This window comes from Bidens hawaiensis, unplaced genomic scaffold (genome assembly GCF_021521415.1).
Source record: "Bidens hawaiensis isolate Kalapana, Puna unplaced genomic scaffold, B.hawaiensis_p1.1 tig00004733_1, whole genome shotgun sequence".
Classification (NCBI taxonomy): domain Eukaryota; kingdom Viridiplantae; phylum Streptophyta; class Magnoliopsida; order Asterales; family Asteraceae; genus Bidens; species Bidens hawaiensis.
In genome coordinates this window covers 1,014,960-1,033,205 of record NW_027491292.1, presented here as the reverse complement: position 1 = coordinate 1,033,205, position 18,246 = coordinate 1,014,960, and the positions used below count along the sequence as shown (strand labels likewise).

At 36.5% G+C, this 18,246-nt stretch overlaps 2 pseudogenes; both read left to right on the top strand.

The window, feature by feature from the left end:
* Positions 1 to 8,861: 8,861 nt before the first annotated feature.
* LOC143627720 (F-box/FBD/LRR-repeat protein At1g13570-like) lies at positions 8,862 to 10,738 on the top strand (annotated as a pseudogene).
* Positions 10,739 to 12,212: 1,474 nt separating this feature from the next.
* LOC143627719 (arginine--tRNA ligase, chloroplastic/mitochondrial-like) lies at positions 12,213 to 16,453 on the top strand (annotated as a pseudogene).
* Positions 16,454 to 18,246: the final 1,793 nt, after the last annotated feature.

Sequence of the window (18,246 nt, the reverse complement as noted above, 5' to 3'; positions counted from 1 at the left end):
TGCTGATTTGGAAAATCAACTTGCTTCCTCCACCTCTCTCGATACGCTCAGAGCAGACATGGAGGCCATTAAAGAAAGAATCAAGGAACAAGACCGTCTGAATGAGCTACAGCTTAAGACTAATGAAGACATGGTGAGCAAGTACCAGGCAGCCTCAGACCTCATGGGCATTCAAGAAGACGAATTTCATGGTCTGGAGGATAGGCTTGACGCTGTGTTTAGAACTTGGAGAAAGTCTGGTGAGACTTCTCAAGTTGGTGGTTTGCAACCTGCCGCAGGTCCTTCTATGACCATGCGAGGCGTACAGGCTGTGGTGTCTGAAGGAGAGGCGACTGTTGGTCGGTTAGTACAACAGGGCGGCCAATCTAGCGGTGTTGGTGGTGGTTATGATGGTGATGAAGATGATGATGAAGACGATGACGATGATGATGAAGTTCATGACAACTTTGATGATGATGATGATGGTGATGGTGACAACGGTGGTGGTGGAGATGGAGGGGCCGGGGCGGCAGGAGGTGGAGGTGGAGATAACACTCAATCACCTCCACACTCTCAACACGGTGCTCAAGACCCTGCTAACCCTGGTTCAGCCAGCAAAGTTAGAGAGGACGACTCGTTACTTGACAGCTTGTATAAAGATATCATCTCTCCGACTGACAATACAGGTGTGATCGTTGACTTTATTAATGCAGGTATGAGCTTTGAGGAATTCATCGAGGGAACGGAAACGGAGAAGGCAGTAAATGAACAAGACAATGACATTAACTACTTGCCAAATCCGGATACTCCTCCCGCTCAAGCTTCAGAGGCTCCTGCAACCGATCCTGTCATTGTTCGCCCGCCAAAGAAGAAGCGAAAGACGCACATTGTCTCAAACTGTGCGTCTGCCCGCGTGCTCAACTATCCGTATCATGACGACTCGCTAATTGTATACGAAGGTACGATCAGCGGAATAGCATTTGGGCCATCAGACGTTACAGCGGGGACCTCATCTATCTCAGTCATCACGAGCTGAAGACTCTACCTGAGCTTGATCTGCACTATCTACAGAAAGCTCTTGGTCATGGTGCTACTGGAAGTACGCTGGAAAGTTGGGTCCCGACTTATCTACAGCGTCAATCGAGAGTCAACTACAAGGACTTCGAGCCGAATAAGGGTCGAAAGTACAAGAACCCAAAAGAGATAAACCCGGCTACCGGAGATCCTCGCACTATGTGGAGATACAAGGCGCCAAAAGAATGTCACGAGATTTATCATGGCGAGCCCTATCTTCCCAACACTCTCCAAGACTTCATCGATTGGGAGTTTGACAACACAACCGGTGAGGCCGTCATTCACTGCCGTGATATGCACGAGATCAGAGTGTTTGACGAGCATGAGCTTATGGGACTACACATTGAAGATGTGAGGAAGCTCTACAACAAGCCGCTGGGAACCGTCGAGGATTTGGGATGTCAGAATACTGACCGGATAGTGGAAGCCTTCAACAAGTTCGTACGTAGACTTGTTGAAATTCCACTAACCGAGGACAAGTGCCTGATATACGACACCGACGGGTTTCAATACTAAAGACTAGAGGGAGATTGTTAGGCCCCGTTTTGTATATTTAGTCTTTTGTATTGATTCAGTTATGTATTTAGGCCGATTGGTCATTTTGTACGTGTTAGGCCACGGTCCATTGTAAAGAAGCCCATTGGGTATTAAATTTGTTTTACTTCTCATGCATGCTTCCCTATATATAGGAAGCATGCCATGAGAAGTAAGGTGTGGATAATTCAATAGAAAACCTTTTGGCAAAAACTTCATCACTCTTTCTCTTCTTATCTCTCTCTCTCTCTCTCTCTCACTAACCTCTCCTTGACCGAAAATAAACTCAAGATCCGAGACCTCTTGGTTGCTTAGTGTGATTTCCGCTAGCACTAAGTTAGGTTGATCCAAAGACGTTGTTAGATCCACCCGAATAGGGACCTACACAAACTTGTATCAACTAGAGTTTCGGGTCAAGCTGATATAGAAAATGAGTTGTTTTGATCTCTAAAATAAAATGGTGTCATAGTGAGTTTTGTTTCCTTGATGATATGTTTATATCCATTTGTTTCCATGAAGCAAGACATTGTGTTGTCAGTTATAGGACAATTCTCACGTTTTCTTAGTTTCAAATCTTGCAAGTTAAGGCCATAAAGTATACTTGACTATTATAAATGATAGGAAAATGGTTGTAATTATGGGTGCTGCAAACCGATTTTATACAAAATCATTGTAAGAAGTAAGATCATGAGCAGGGTGTTCAAAATACTAATTTGTTTATTTTAAGTTGGTTTTTTATTATTATGATTTGTTTGTGTTCTATCTTCAATACAAGAATCTCAAAATTGTTTGATATATGGGAGGAATGATGGTTTGGTTTTCAGTGAGATACTTATTTGTTGTAAATAAAACCTTTCTAACAGTTTTTTTACTCTGATTTACGTAATGGTCACAACAAGTTCCACTTGAAACAGGCCCACTTTTAGCATGACTTGGAACACTTCGGGGCAAGTTCAACTTGTATTCGACCCTTTAAGTAAACGGGGTCAAATTTGCTACTTGTGTTCTCTTATAACTAGCAAAACGGACAGGTCGTATCAATAGACGCAACGCATAAGAACCTAGGGTCTAGATTCGCTACGGGGCTCGTTTTCGTTTATTTAGTTTGGTTTGGAGAAAACGCGCACAATTACCCAAATTGTCCGGATTTCTCATAAAAAGTTCCATTTTACTTAATCCAAAAATATGGTTTTTGATCATTCTTGATGTTCTGGTATTCCCACAGGTTCGTTAATGCTTGGTCGGTATAAGTAAGGGTCAAAACTGGCTATTTTAAGAAAAATATGACTTTTGGTTCGGAACATGTTTTCTTTACGCTTTATTGTTTTTACTTTTACACACAAATATAAAACTCACTATAACTGCTTAGTTTCTTGTATCTTGGAGTTGGGTAAATTGTGTCAAGATCGTCTAAAATTAAAAGTTTAGTAGGATGAAGTGTTTGAAACAAAAAAAGTTTTGTGATAAAATGCCTATAACTCTATTGTATTACACTTATTTGCCGATGTTACCAAATATGTGTTGGGTTTTAACAAGATTATCAAAGTGATAAAACCTTACTTTTACCAAAAACGCAGCGGATAAATGTTTTAAATATTGTTAGTTTATTGTGTATAAAACCAATTTTATACATGCAAAACCCAAACCCAGATCCATATACGAAATACATACTATCAAACACATGCATGTCACTATAAGTTCATGCATGTTAAACTACCTTTCAAGTAAACCAAAAACCGGGTGAAGAAAGAGTGATTGAAAGGCAAGAACTTGAATATGGAAGCTCCTCAAGCTAGCATACCTCAAGCCTCCGACAATACACCTTTGTTTAGCTAGGATTCACTTGAAAAACCAACTCCTCCTTGATGTTCTTCCTTGTGGCCGAAAATGGGAGAGAAAAGGAAGAGAGGAATGTTTTGTTACTTGCAAAAAATTGTAAGAATGAATGAAAGAGAGTTAGGGAGTTAATGGAAGCACCACCCATGGCACCCACTCACATCCAATGCATGTCTCCACTAAAGAAAACATAATAATATAAACTAAAAGGTGTAAGAGAGTAAAGGGGGAGGGGCGGCCACCCTCTCACCCATTTCAAATTTTATATATATTTTTGTCTTAAAATAAGTTTTATATCATAAAACTCACATTGTGTTATTTCCCAAAATAAATATAACACAATATAGGTAACATGCTTGGTAACCATTATTCACATATTGTTATTTAACCATCTTAGATAACATTATGGAATGCTCTCTCTCAAAGTATAAATCATCCATATGATTTATTTATTTCACAAGTACAATATATTTAGAAACCCCTTTCCAAATAACTCAAGTGTTAATATTTGTTTGTTATGATCATATCATATATAAACAAATATTATTGGTGTTTGTCTAGCTTGTTATTGGGTATGACCCGACTTGGATCATAACGTACTAGCCACATCAATAATGATATGTGTCTTGGGTAGACCGAGCCCAACAATATGCAGTTGCCGTTGCCTCGAATTTATAACATAAGGCGTGAATTAGAAAAAAAAGCATGAAGTAAGCCACACAAGTTTATTTTTTGTTGGTTATGGATAATTTAATATCATTAAACCCTTAATTTAAATCCTTTGGTAATTTTTTTAACCGATAGAAACTCTTGCAGTTGTTAGTTCAATAGCAAGATATGCAAAACTAACACAACAATATACATAGAAGTAGTTTGTTTACATTTTTTAGCTCTTGTGATTTTTCAAGAGTTTTGATGTGTGCTTTGTATATGATTATTGCAACTTGAAAAACCAAAATCATATAATAAGATAATGAATAAGATTTAATTTTTCAAACCCGTGTAACACACGAGTTTATAACCTAGTATATTAACAAACGAACTTAAGCAATTTCAAAGTATCGAACATAAATGAATTCAAACGAATGTAACTGAGTGTTCGCGAACATAAATGAACGAACGTGACAAATATTCATGATCGTGGGTATAACTAAATGAACAAAAACTTATGTTCATGTTCATTCGCTTATTAAATTAACGAACTTAAACTAACTTCTTGTTAAACAGTATATGGTTAACTAATTGTTCTATTTGTTTATAGGCCTTGATTGACCTTTTTTCATATTTTTTATAAAAGATTTGTATAATAAATTTCTTACAATAGAATTGTTGATCGATTTGTAAAGATTCTAAGGAAACCTTATATGATTTACTTATGAAGATATTTACTTACCATTTTTAAGGATTCTATGGGCCATTTATGTTAATTGTTTAGTGATTAAACCTTTCTTCAGCCGTTCATCTCCTCCTAGAACTTACAACTTCCAAAGAGCCCTAGAGGTAGTAAAGTTATCATAACTTATTATTAATTTTTGCAATCAAAGTAACGATACCAACCGAACACAATTGGTACACGTACCGGTATTTCATTTTTCGTGTTTTTGGTATCGGTACTATTTAAATTGAGTATTTTTTTTTTGTGCTTTCAGTGGTATTACTAAACAAGCACCGACCTAACACAATTGGTACCGGTATCGGTATTTGTTATTATTTAGTCAATTTGATCAAATGATTTTCAATGTACTACATTTGTTCTATAAAGGGTACATTAGAACTTCATAATATTATATCTAATTCAATGTTTGTTTCTAATTCATCATCAACTTTACATATATTTTTTTTGCGTGTGCATATTTTGAGGCAGCAATTGTTGTACATTAGGTTTGAAATTCCATTTAACTCAGAAATGTAATGTAATGTTTTTAAACCTGAATTGTGCGACCTAAGTAAAATTTAGGGTACAAAATTTAAAGTATCAACTTTGTATAAGTTTTGAGTTAGAGGGGCGTAGGCAGCTTTTATGGAACGCGTTCAGCCAAACATGTACAAAAAAGTTTCTTAGTGCTATATATTCGTCTGATTTTACATTGCACCTGTAGAAATTTCGACATCGAACCCGTAGAAACGTTTACACCAAACTCTTAGAAATCTTGATAAAGAACCTAACCCACATTTCAATTAAAACTAATTTGATTTTTACTATTTTTATTATGTGATTCAACCCAAACGCTTAACTGGACCGGACAGAAAAACCCAAACGTTAGTGATAGACAATCGATCCTCTATCCCTTGAAAATTTCCAAACCCGTAGGAAAAAAATCCTGGCTACGCTACTGCTTTGAATGCTCTAGACATTTCATTGTACAAGATCTAGAGTTCCAAGGCTGTAACTTATGTGTTGTGAATCTTAATGGCTCAGATCGAATTGAACACGAGAATATTTTGACACAACTCACCAATTTTATTAATCAAGAAAATAACTCAAAACTTGATCAATTCTCCAATAACCCTTACATGAATTCTTTGGGGTTATATAGAAGCTTGATTACAATTAGAGTAAAACACAAACTCCTATTTATCTATTAAATAAAATTTCTTCTCTATCTAATAAATAAAATAGATAATTATCTCTAATTATAATAATTAATTAATTAATGAGATCGATCCATTAGCTCGAACCGGCCCCACCTTCCCGACCCATAACTCAGTTCGGGAATTACCTCTAATAATCACCCCCTTAATTTCCGAACTAGAATAAGCGGACCTTTAACTTCGAACACGTCTCTTTTGTTCCTTTTGATTTGACCCACGATCTTGACCTTCTCGGCTTTCACATCCATATTGGTCCTCATCATCTTGGTCTACACCTCTTGGAACTTCTCTTGATCCATGACTTTGTTATTTCGGCTCTCCCAAACTCGACCTCCTTTATGACCATGTCCCCGACCATTCCCTCGGCCGCATGAAGTCGCATAACCGCTCCTTTGGTTTCGATTCTTGTCATCTAATCGAGCGAACAACAGTTTTCCTTGATCATCTTTTGTTCCCGAATCGTTGAACTTTTTCTGAATCGGCGTGGATTTCTTAACATAACCCAGAACTCCCACTGTTAATTTAATCGTGTATAACCGGTTACTCGTTCGAAACGCCTTCATCATAAGTTTACCCCCGTCATCATACAAGAGCAAATAATTCTCCTTCATACGAACATCACACCCGTTCTCCGTTGCTTGACCGAGACTTATTATATTATCTTTCAAACTTAGTATAAAATAAACATCGGATAAAACCCGATCATCTCCGGTTTTCGATTTTAATAAAATCTTCCCTTTACCGCATATATCAACACATGACCCGTCCCCGAATTTTACCTTACGTGTTATATTTTTGTTGAGTTCGGAAAAATACGATTGGTTACCTGTCATGTGGTTCGACGCTCCGTTGTCGAGATACCAAATGCCTTCTTCCACTTTCTCGACTTCAAGCCTTTTCGGGTTAACTCGTTCTTCGTTTAAGTAAACCGTCTCGTGAAGATTTAAACAACCAACCGGATCACTATCGGCTTGATCTTTCGTTTCAGCCAGATTTGCTTTCTGGTTTGCTCGTCTCAGTTCCGGACACAAGGACGCGAAGTGTCCCATCTCGCCACACTGAAAACACTTAATCTGGGAGCGGTCTTTCCTTTCTCTTACCCGTCCTTCGGTTTGGTACTATCCTTGTCCTCCGGTTTCCCGGCCTCTTCCACGTTCCCATGAACTCGGCCCACCTCTACCTCAGCTATCGGACTGATCATACGATTTACCTTTGTAACTACTTTCTGATCGATTGAAAAGTAACTGACTTTGAGCGCTCTCTTCCTTGTAGACGTTCCTCAAACGCCTTAAGTCTTCCAACAGCATCTTCAAACCTCATACTACCGAGATCAACAGTTTGCTCGATTGAGGCTACCAGGTTGAAGTATTTGTCTGGAACCGCGTCGAGTAACTTCTTCACTAAAGCATCTTGCTCGAATACGTAACCAAGACCCGTTGCCGTTGAAACCATACTGGTTATTTTTCCTGCAAACTGATCAACAGTCTCGTTTTCCGCCATCTTGAGTTTCTCAAATTCACTTTTCAACGTTAGGAGTCAAGCCTTTTGGACTCGCTCGGCCCCAACATATTGTGCTTTCAAAGCCGCCCATATTTCTCGTGCATTCTTGTATTGAACAATCTGAAGAAGAATATCACCTTCTACAACTTGAAACAAAAACGACCTTGCCGTTTTATTCTACTTCGCATCAATAGTCGCACCCTCTTCTGGTTGAACGACTTCCCATAACCCTTGATCGTCCAAAATCGCTTCCACCACAATCACCCATGTGATGTAATTTGTTCAGTTCAGCTTTGGAACCTGCAGTGATATCCCCCCGGTCGCTTTGGGTTGGATTATTGGCCTTTCTTCTTCACCTGCCATTGACACCCTTTTTTTCTTCCGTCGGTAAACACTTAATGGTGTCGAACTCCCTTGCTCCAATCCGTTCCTCGAACCACTTTTTAGAACCGAACCTGTTTGCTCACAAACCGGTTAACGAATACCTCTCGAAAAACCGAACACGTGCAAAACCAATGGAACTTGTTGCCTTGAAAAAAAAACAAAACTCTTGTTTTTTTTTATTTTCCTTCGTAAGCTACTGTGCAAAACCAAACCCAACTTGACTTTTGTGATCACTTTTAATTTCTTATTCACAAAAATCCGAATACATAAGTATACTTTGCACCAAAAAACAAAACCTTGATTGGAACCCACACACGTTCGAGTTTTGCCACAAATTTGATCTTACCGCCCGCTTAAACTTGGCCGTAACTCCGATCACGACTTAACCGAACCCTTCTTATCAATCACGACTTTGATCGACGACTTGAGTTTTCGGTCTCCTCCTTATCAATCATGACTTTGATCGATAAACACCAAGAGCTTAACCGCTCTGATACCAATTAATGGCCCAGAACGAATTGAACACAAGAATATTTTGGCACAACTCACCAATTTTATTAATCAAGAAAAAATAACTCAAAACTTGATCAATTCTCCAATAACCCTTACATGAATTATTTGGGGTTATATAGAAGCTCGATTATAATTAGAGTAAAACACAAACTCCTATTTATCTATTAAATAAAATTTCATCTCTATCTAATAAATAAAATAGATAATTATCTCTAATTATAATAATTAATTAATTAATGAGATCGATCCATTAGCTTGAACCGGCCCCACCTTCCCGACCCATAACTCAGTTCGGGAATTACCTCCAACAAATTTAAGGTTCATGTAATATGTGTATACTGCAAGTATGGTCTTTTCCTTTTAAAAATATGCATCATTATATTAAAACATCGGTTATCGACTTATTGGTGTCATTACAATGATGCAGCATTTTCTACAACAGTTCCAAGATGGAGGATCAAGGATTACCTTCGAATAGGATTAGCAACCTTCCTTTGAATATAACAAAAACAATTCTTACTCTTATGCCAATAAAAGATGCATTCTAAACAAGTATTCTATCACATAACTGGACGTATCATTGTATAGATATTCCAAAACTCAAGTTTGATTATACTTTTCATGCATCCGTCGATAGATACTTACCAAACCGATGTAATGGCGTGCATGTTGTTTACCTGATCTTGTTGCTACACCAAGGTCCGATACTCAAGTTCTCTTTTTATGTCCCCCAAAATATTACCGGGTGGGAGATTGACCAGGTAATACTTCACCTATCACGAAAAGCTGATACCTTGAAAGAATTTAGTCTTTTATTCGGCTCAGCTATTAACTATAAGGTACTGCCAGTTTTCTTAAATCTGCAACATTTAACAGTTCTAAAACTCCAATACTGTGTGTTTCAACCTCCAGTAACCTTTAAAGGGTTTAGTAAGCTGGCTACCTTATGCTTTTACAATGTCAGCATAACAGCGGAAGCTTTTCAACGGTTTATCTCCAGTTGCCCACTACTTAAGGACTTCACTCTAGTATGACCCGATAATAATATTTACTATTGTAGAATGGGTTAATTGCATGAACAACATTCAAACTTTTGAAAAATTTTATTGAAGGTGGTTTTGAAATAAAATGCAATTAACCCCTTGATATATTTGTGTAAGGCAAAAAATGTGACTTGCGATATCAAAGTATGAAACCCGTTATATATTTATGGTCAAGAAAATAAAGTGGGTGTGAAATCCGGACACGAGACGAGAACTTCGGCACGCGCGTTTAGCTTCAACGGAGGAGATCTTCTAGAAGATTTGTGTTTAGGTATAAATAGGGAGCATTTGCTTACTTTTATGTGTGTGTTTTGTATGATGTTTTCACCCACCCAAGGGGAGTTCACCTTGGGTGGGGTCGGTTCGTTTACTTAATATATTAAATCTTTCAACCGATAACGAGATCGTTTCTATCTATATTATCGTTATATTATATTATTCGGTCGTTTGACTTCACCGCACCCGTCTTGAGCGTTTATCAAGAGCAAAGCCGTTTGTTGTCGGATCCGGTTTCGGGACCTACAATTTGCTTCAAAATTCTAGACTTTAATATGGGTGTAATGCAGACGGGAGACGAAAATCATCTAACGGGATGTTGGAATTCTAACATACTAGAGTGTTTATCTTCGGTTGACCGTCTGTGTACGAGTTCTTACCCCATTAAGGTGATGCATATTACTCCGAGATTATAACTCATACCACTGCTACACAAGGAGATATTATATTAACAATATAAGACTAGTTCTTTATTTTGGAAACAGTGTTTTGCTACAAATGTTATACCACAAAAGCTACCAGCCCCTATACTCCTTCTCAAACATCTTCATTTACTCGGACTGTCGGTTCCACGTGACATCAACTTATTTTCGGCTCTTTGTTTGGTCACATTTAGCTCTCCAAATATAGAGACATTTCGAATGGAGGTATACTAGTGCAGATAACAAATTTTTTCTCTTTGTTTCATGTAATAAATGTAGTTTGCTTATTAACAGATGCATCCTTTCGAAGACCAATTTTGTAGACAACAAACTATGATGAACCTTATTGATGAACAATGGGCTATCTTGCATCGCCTGCGTGTAATAAAGATAATAAACTTCAGCAACAAGAAAACAGGAATGGATTTTTTAAAGCTTATGTTAGCCAAGTCACCAATGCTAAAGGATGTACATATAGTGATCAGAAAAAATGTTGATATTCATGATGAAGTAATTATGCTAAAAGAACTGTTACGATACCCACGGGCATCGACAAGAGCAGAAATCAGATTCGAGCGCCTTTAATTTTTGGTTTATGGTGTTGATTATTATTGGAACTTGCTTTGTTTCTTGATGTCATTTTGGGTGGTTTATGATTCTAGAGTTGGTTTTTAAATTGTAATTAGCCATCAACGGTTTAGCAATGCCAACCGACGAAACTCGTGCACCTCTAAAATCTCGTCACGTGTCAACATCTTTGTCGGTCCGACGGAACTGAAGATGGATCCGACTGATGTGCTTCCATCGGATCCGATAGTTCTTGATGGCTATTTTGGGTATTAGTGTAAGGGATTGCCAAAGTTGGGAAATGGGGGGTCAAGTGGCTGTATTGGGATCTTCCATTGGATAATATCTGTGAATTCTAAGGGACAAAGCTAAAGGAGTAAATGTAAATCATAACCAGTTAACTGAAACCGACCCGAAAGCGAAACTAGTTATTAACCGGTATAGAAGAAACCGGTTTGTAACCGATATTAACTGTAGGCTAGAGACCGGTTAGGGATTTTCACATTGGAACCGGTTAACCGAAACCGGTTTTGACCATTTGACTAATAACCAATTACAGCTAGTTGGTCGCTATAAAAATTTAGTTCGTCGTTAAAATAATGTAAATGTTGATTTGTGACGTAGTAATGACAGATTCCAATTGAGTTGAGTTGAAAAACCGAACCCGGAAACAGACCCGAAAAAAAAAACCCGGGGGGGGGGGGGGGGTTTATTACCCGAACCCGTGCCCGATCTTACCCGTAGGGTACGGATAGGGTATGCATTTCAACACCAAAAATCATACCCGAAACCGGACCCGATTTGTATTTGGTAATACTCGAAAACCTGAACCGGTTCCATACCTGGAACAGGTTTTTCCGGTACCCGAAACCGGGTTTCTCAAGTACCCGTTCTATACCCAAAATTACCCCAAAAACACTTGGAAAATACCCCAAAAGAGTGTAGGCCTTTAAAAATCCCAATGTATACACGAAAAATACTCAGAAAAAACCTCAAAAATAGGTTTTTTTTAATAGGGTATTCAAATATCATGTTTTAGAATACCTGGTTTTTTTACTGATCTGAACCCGATGCATGTGATATGGTTTTTAGATACAATACCCGGACACGAACCAGACCCATGTATGACAAAAACCCGATTTTCCAATAGCTGATCAAACCCAAACCCACTTGAACTTGGGCTGGATCATTAGCTAGGTTTAATATTGGGCTGGGCCATGAAGTTGGTAGTCGGTAACTAAACAAGCGAAAACGAATTTATTTAAGGGTAAAAAGCACACGATGAGATGACGTATTGGACTACACGTACAACCGCCTACTGCTGATCTTACGAAAAACAAAGGTTAGATTTTTTTTGTTTGTTGATTATTATTACTTTAATTCGTGTTCGTAATATATATATATATATATGTATAGTTGTTTCTCGGATAGATAGATACTATTTTGAAACAAGAAGAAGAGAAGAAGAAGAAGAAGAAACTTAATTAATTCCATGGCACCTGTAAGTCTTGTTTTAACTTAAAAACATATATATTCATGAATGAATATATAGATTAATAAGATTAATCTTTTTGTATTATTACAGGTTAAAGAAGAAATAGCAAAGGCTTTTGAGGTCTCATTGAAACTTACTCTTCCTCATCACCCTCTGCCACCTCTTATAGCCATCTCTTCCAAAAAAGAATTAGCTGATTACCAATGGTTTCTTTCTTTCTATATTATTATTTACTTTTATTATAACATGCATACCTTATTATGATGTTTTACATGACAGCAACAATGCCATGAGCTTATGGTCTAAAATCAAAGGCGAGGGTACACAATTTAAAGGTCCGCAACCTGTTGGACAGGTATATTAACTAACTCGATCTTATTAAACTTGCAACAATCCAACCTCGGTTTGGTTTGGTTTAGTTTATGAAAATAGTTAAAATATTAATGTCAACCAAATTTATATATATAATAAGTTTATAACGTGTTCAACTGAATATAAAATACATAACGAGTTCAATCGAATACAAAATAAGTAAAAAAGCTTGTTTTTAACAATTTGTCTATATTAGGCTATACGTAATGGGGCGATAAGTGGTGGTTTATTGGGCAAATTTTGGGCGATAAGTTTGTGGGGGGCATACCTTTGTCGCATGTGTATGCTTGAAAATAATAATAAAAAATTAAAAAGGGTGCGACAAAAGGGCTTGAAAACCACTAAACCCCTAAAATAAAAATCGCCCCCTGCTGACGTGGCACCATGTGTTGTAGCCCTCCACTACACATAGTCTAATTGGGAAGAATATATCCCCCTCTTATTTTAAATTATTTTAATAATATTATATGTATATATAAATAAAATGTATTAAAAGTAAAATAATCCGAGCCAAGCTAACGTAACGAGCCAATCCAGCTCATTACGAACCAAGCCGAGCCGGCTCGGCTCAGTTTTAATCCGAGCCATGGTGAGCGAGCTTTTTCCAAGCAAAATCCGAGCGAGCTCCGAGCCGTGAGCTTTTTGAATAGCCCTAAACTAACTAACTAACTAGCATGGATAGTTTGGAATGTTGATCGAGTATCTTTTTGAGAAGTTCCCGGATGGGCAGGTTAGCGATCAGGATATTGGAGAGCTCGAGGTGAGCATAGTTGCTCGTAAATTACACCACTTGTGGAATCTCATTGTTATATGAATGCTGCTTCTAATTGCATACTTTGATAGGTGAACTATAAGGAGTCAAAACAGAGATTTGATGCCAATCCTAAATTCAAAGAGAGAGCCCGAAGCGCAGTAGTCGCTCTCCAGGTGCCCACATAACCATTGCATTCATCATCCATATTATTCAGTCTATATATATACATATATTCCTGAACTGTTTTCTTACATGTAAACTTATGAATATTAAATTAGAGTGGGGAAGAAAAGTACCACAAGGCATGGGCACAAATTTGTGAAATAAGTTGTAAGGGATTCGAGAAAGTGTATCAGCATCTAGGGGTTCACTTGGAAGAAATGGTATATTTTTTTTCTTTCTATTGATATAAAATACGAGCTTATGCGTTGGAGTTTAATTATGTTGCTTTCAGGGTGAAAGCTTTTATAACTCCCACATCCCTCTGGCTCTAAAGGAGCTCGAAGATAAGGGTTTGATTAAAAATGACGGCGGCACTAAGGTGATAAAAATTATTGAAGGAAAAAAGGTTGTTGCTACGGAGAAAGATGATGGTTGTAACTATGCTTCAACCGATCTTGCAGCAGTGTGGTTAGTTTTTATAAATGCTTATATCTTTATTTGCTAAGGTAGATTTGTTTGAATTTTTTATTTATCTTTTTGTCAATTATATGCAGGAATCAGCTTCCTGAGGAAAAATTCGATCGGTCTCATGAGGAAAAAGTCAATCAGTCTCATGAGGAAAATGCCAAAAAAGTCAAGTGGATAATATATGCCATGATCCAGGTGATTTTTACAGTTTTCTGTCTCACATAACCATTGCAATCTTATATGCAAAATAATGAATATTAAATTAGAGTGGCAAGGAAGAAAAGGACCAGAAAGCATGGGCACAAGTCTGTGAAATAACTCAAGACGGTTTCAAGAAAGCATATAAGCGTCAGGCGGTTTACTTGGAAGAAATGGTATAATCTTTTACATTCTCTAGGTATAAAATACGAGTTTATGTGTTGAAGTTTAATTATGTTGCTTTCAGGGTGAAAGCCTTAATAACAGCTACATTCCTCTGGCTCTAGAGGAGCTCGATGATAAGGGTTTGATTAAAGATGACAAAAGCGCGAAAGTGATTAAAATTTTTGAAGGAAAAAGGGCGGTGCCTCTTATAGTTACAAAGAAAGATGGTGGTTACAACTATGCTTCAACAGATCTTGCAGCTTTGTGGTTAGTTTTATTAAATACTCGTATCTTTATTTGCTAGATTTGTTTGAATTATTTATTTATTTTATCTTGTTATATATGCAGGTATCGGCTTCATGAGGAAAAAGCCTAGTGGATAATATATGTCACCAATGTAGGTCAGAGAGAGCATTTTGAAAAGATCTTCGCCGTAAGTCACCAGCTTCACAATAACATATATAAAAAAATGAAAAAAAAGGATGATGTAATTTAATATTTTTTTTCAGGCTGCTCAAAGTGCAGGGTGGCTTCACTTGATGAAAGCAAATACCCTAAAACAAGTCATGTAGGGTTTGGTCTTGTTCTTGGTGACGATGGAGAGATTTAGAACCCGTTGTACTGAAGTGGTTAAGTTGGTTGATTTACTCGATGAAGCTAAATCTCGTTGTAAAGCGGCTCTTGTGGAACGAGGTATAACCATAAATTGGTTTATTAATTATTATTCATGTTAAGTCAATTAATAAAGTTTGTTAATTATAACTTCATTAGGTAAGGCAGCTGAGTGGACTGCTGAGGAGCTTGAGCAGACTGCTGAAGCAATTGGATATGGTGCTGTTAAGTAAGTTTATTATGCTTTTCTTATTCTTATTATTATTATTATTATTATTATTATTATTTATACTAATGGTTATTGTGCCCATTTATTATTATTATTATTATTATTATTATTATTATTATTATTATTATTATTTGTGTTCTTAACAGGTATGCAGACCTGAAGAATAACAGATCGACCAATTACACGTTCAATTTTGATCAGATGCTTAATGACAAGGTGTGCTTATTGCTTAATGATTTTCTCTCATTTCTATTATGTTCAAGTATTAATTTGAAACGTGACACCGTTCTTGTTTCTTACCTGCTCATATTTTTTGATACATAGGGTAATACTGCAGAGTATGCACATGCTCGAATATGTTCGATTATCAGAAAATCTGGTAAAGACATAGAGGAGTTGAAAACGGTAAGAGTTTATTATTATTATTATTATTATTATTATTATTATTTTATTTTTTTTATATTGAGTTGTAATAAAATATCAACTTTATAAATGGATTTAAATGTTTGTGACAGGGGGGGCAAATATTATTGCAGACAGACGATGAACGCAAGCTGGGATTGCATTTGCTCCAGTTCGCTGAGGTAAGAAACCAAAATCAAGTATCTTTGTTTAATTTGTTTTTAAGTACCGGTCAAACATCTGATTTAATTTGTTTATCAGGCGGTCGAAGAGGCTTGCACAAATTTGTTACCAAGTGTCCTCTGTGAATATCTATACGATTTATCTGAAAAGTTTACAAGTTTCTACTCAGAGTGCAAGGTATACATTCTTTTCCACTAGTATGTCTATGGGTGTGAATTTCTAACATGAAATTTACGGGCTTTGGTTTAGTTTCTGGTTGAACTCGCGGACACATTTAACCTGACACGGTAACTAGTCAGGTTTTGCGGGTTTAACTTTTTTTAATCTTTATAGTTCTGTTTACAAGCGTGTTTTATGTCATTACTTGAAATTAATTGGCTGGGAATTTTATGCCAACAATTTAAAAGTTAAAAGATAAATGAGCATTGTTTTCCATTTCTTTATACTTAAAACATAACCGTTTTATACACATTGTAATTTTGGAGTATTATTATGCAAAAAATATATATATATATATATATATTTTATTTTAAAGAATGCTGTTTACTATATAAAAGTGTTGTTGTTTTGGATATTGGGCAGGTTGTCGGGTCTGCAGAGGAGACGAGCAGATTATTGTTGTGTGAGGCAACTTCAGGGATGATGAGGAAATGCTTTCATCTTTTGGGCATTACCCCTGTCTACAAAATCTAATAACAATCCTTGAAGTTGTGTGGAATATATTGATCAATGCGAACTCGTTGTGATTTAAGGTTAGAGATCTAGTGTTTTAAGGTTATATATCTTAAACTGAAAAGTAGTACATCGAAACAGAAGGCAAGCGGACAACAATCTTTTTGAATTTTGTATTATTATTGTTTTCAAAATTCTGGTTAGTACACTTTCATAGGTTATACAATATACACTACAAAATTACATATTTAAGTAGGATTTAATCATATAAAACATGAAAAACATAAAATGACATATTTTTAGAATTATTTTTTTACCAAAAGTTCTTAAAACTCCACTGTATTTTGTATTGACTTTTGGTTTCTAGCAAATTTCGAAAGTTGTGTGAGGCCGATAAGTGAAGATTATTAATTATAAGCGAGCCAGGAAGAAGTTGGGTGTGTAGATTTTAAAAAAGTCCGTTTTGTGGTTACTGGTTAGGACCCGAAACGGTTGTATCAAATTCATTTAGATTCATTTTGTTCTCAGTTCCGTTAATGTTAGTTGTTAATTGTTGACATTTTATCTCAAAGTCACTATGCCAAAGACATTTTAATCCGCGCAAAATGTGGCGAATTTTAGCCATTGGCCACCACATACGACACTGCTACCGCTTCCAAACTTACTGCAACCAGTGGCAATCTTTTACCCAGTGGTACCCTTTACCAACACTTAGCCGAAGCTCACCGACGCGGTCCATATTTGTTTATTCATACACGCGACCCTCACTTCCAAATACCTTACCGCCTATACTTACGCCGAGCAAACGTCTGAGTTATTTACTTTGGGGAACATTATTTCTTGGTAATCTAAACGACAACCCACAATTTCACGTTCAAGTGCTGAGGCGGATACAGAGGTATTGCTAATGTCGTTGCTGAAACGAGCTGGTTGTGTAACCTTTTACTAGAATTATTTGTTCCTACAAATATAGTTTATTGTAGGGGTGTGCGTGGTGCGGTTTTGGGCTAAAACCAAAACTTCGGTTTTTGGATTTGAAACCATTCGCTTTTTCGGTTTTTGTTTTAGCTTCGGTTCGGTTTTTACCATTTTGAGCTTGAAAATTTTAGGCCAAAAAGAAAATTGGCCGAAAATATTGAATTTAGGTATAAACAATTTTGTTAATTGGTAACTAATAGACTATTATATATTTGACCAAAAGTATATGAGTTACATATTTATTAAAATCTTATAAATTACTTAAAATAGAAAATAAAAAAATTAAAATCTAGAAAAATTCGGTTTGGTTCGGTTTTTTCGGGTTTTCTTACATGCAAAACCAAAACCGAACCTTTAGTTCTGTTTTTACAAAAACATAAACCAAACCGTCGGTTTTTGTTTCGGTTCGGTTTTTTCGGTTTGGATTTTTCGGTTTTGGATCGGTTTTTTCGGTTTCTTGCACAACATTAGTTTATTGTGACAACATATCTGCGGTGTACTTGTCTGAAAACCAGGTACAGCATCAACAAACAAAACATGTAGAAACGGACATTCATTTTTTTCATTTGTATTCTTGAACGTTCGGTAATGTGTTCGTGTATATTCGTTTATGTTAGTTTGTTTATGTCATTAGTAAAGGTTTGTTTTATATTTTTATAATATTTTATTTGTAATAACCAACCTAACATATACATTTTATGAATTTATTGTTTATGTTTAGTTCGTTTTGTTAATGTTTTGTTTTATAGAATCTTGATTTAACTAAATAACTTGTGTTTCGTGGACATTAATAGAATAAAACCGCCGATTGGGGGATGATTATGTTTATGATTATT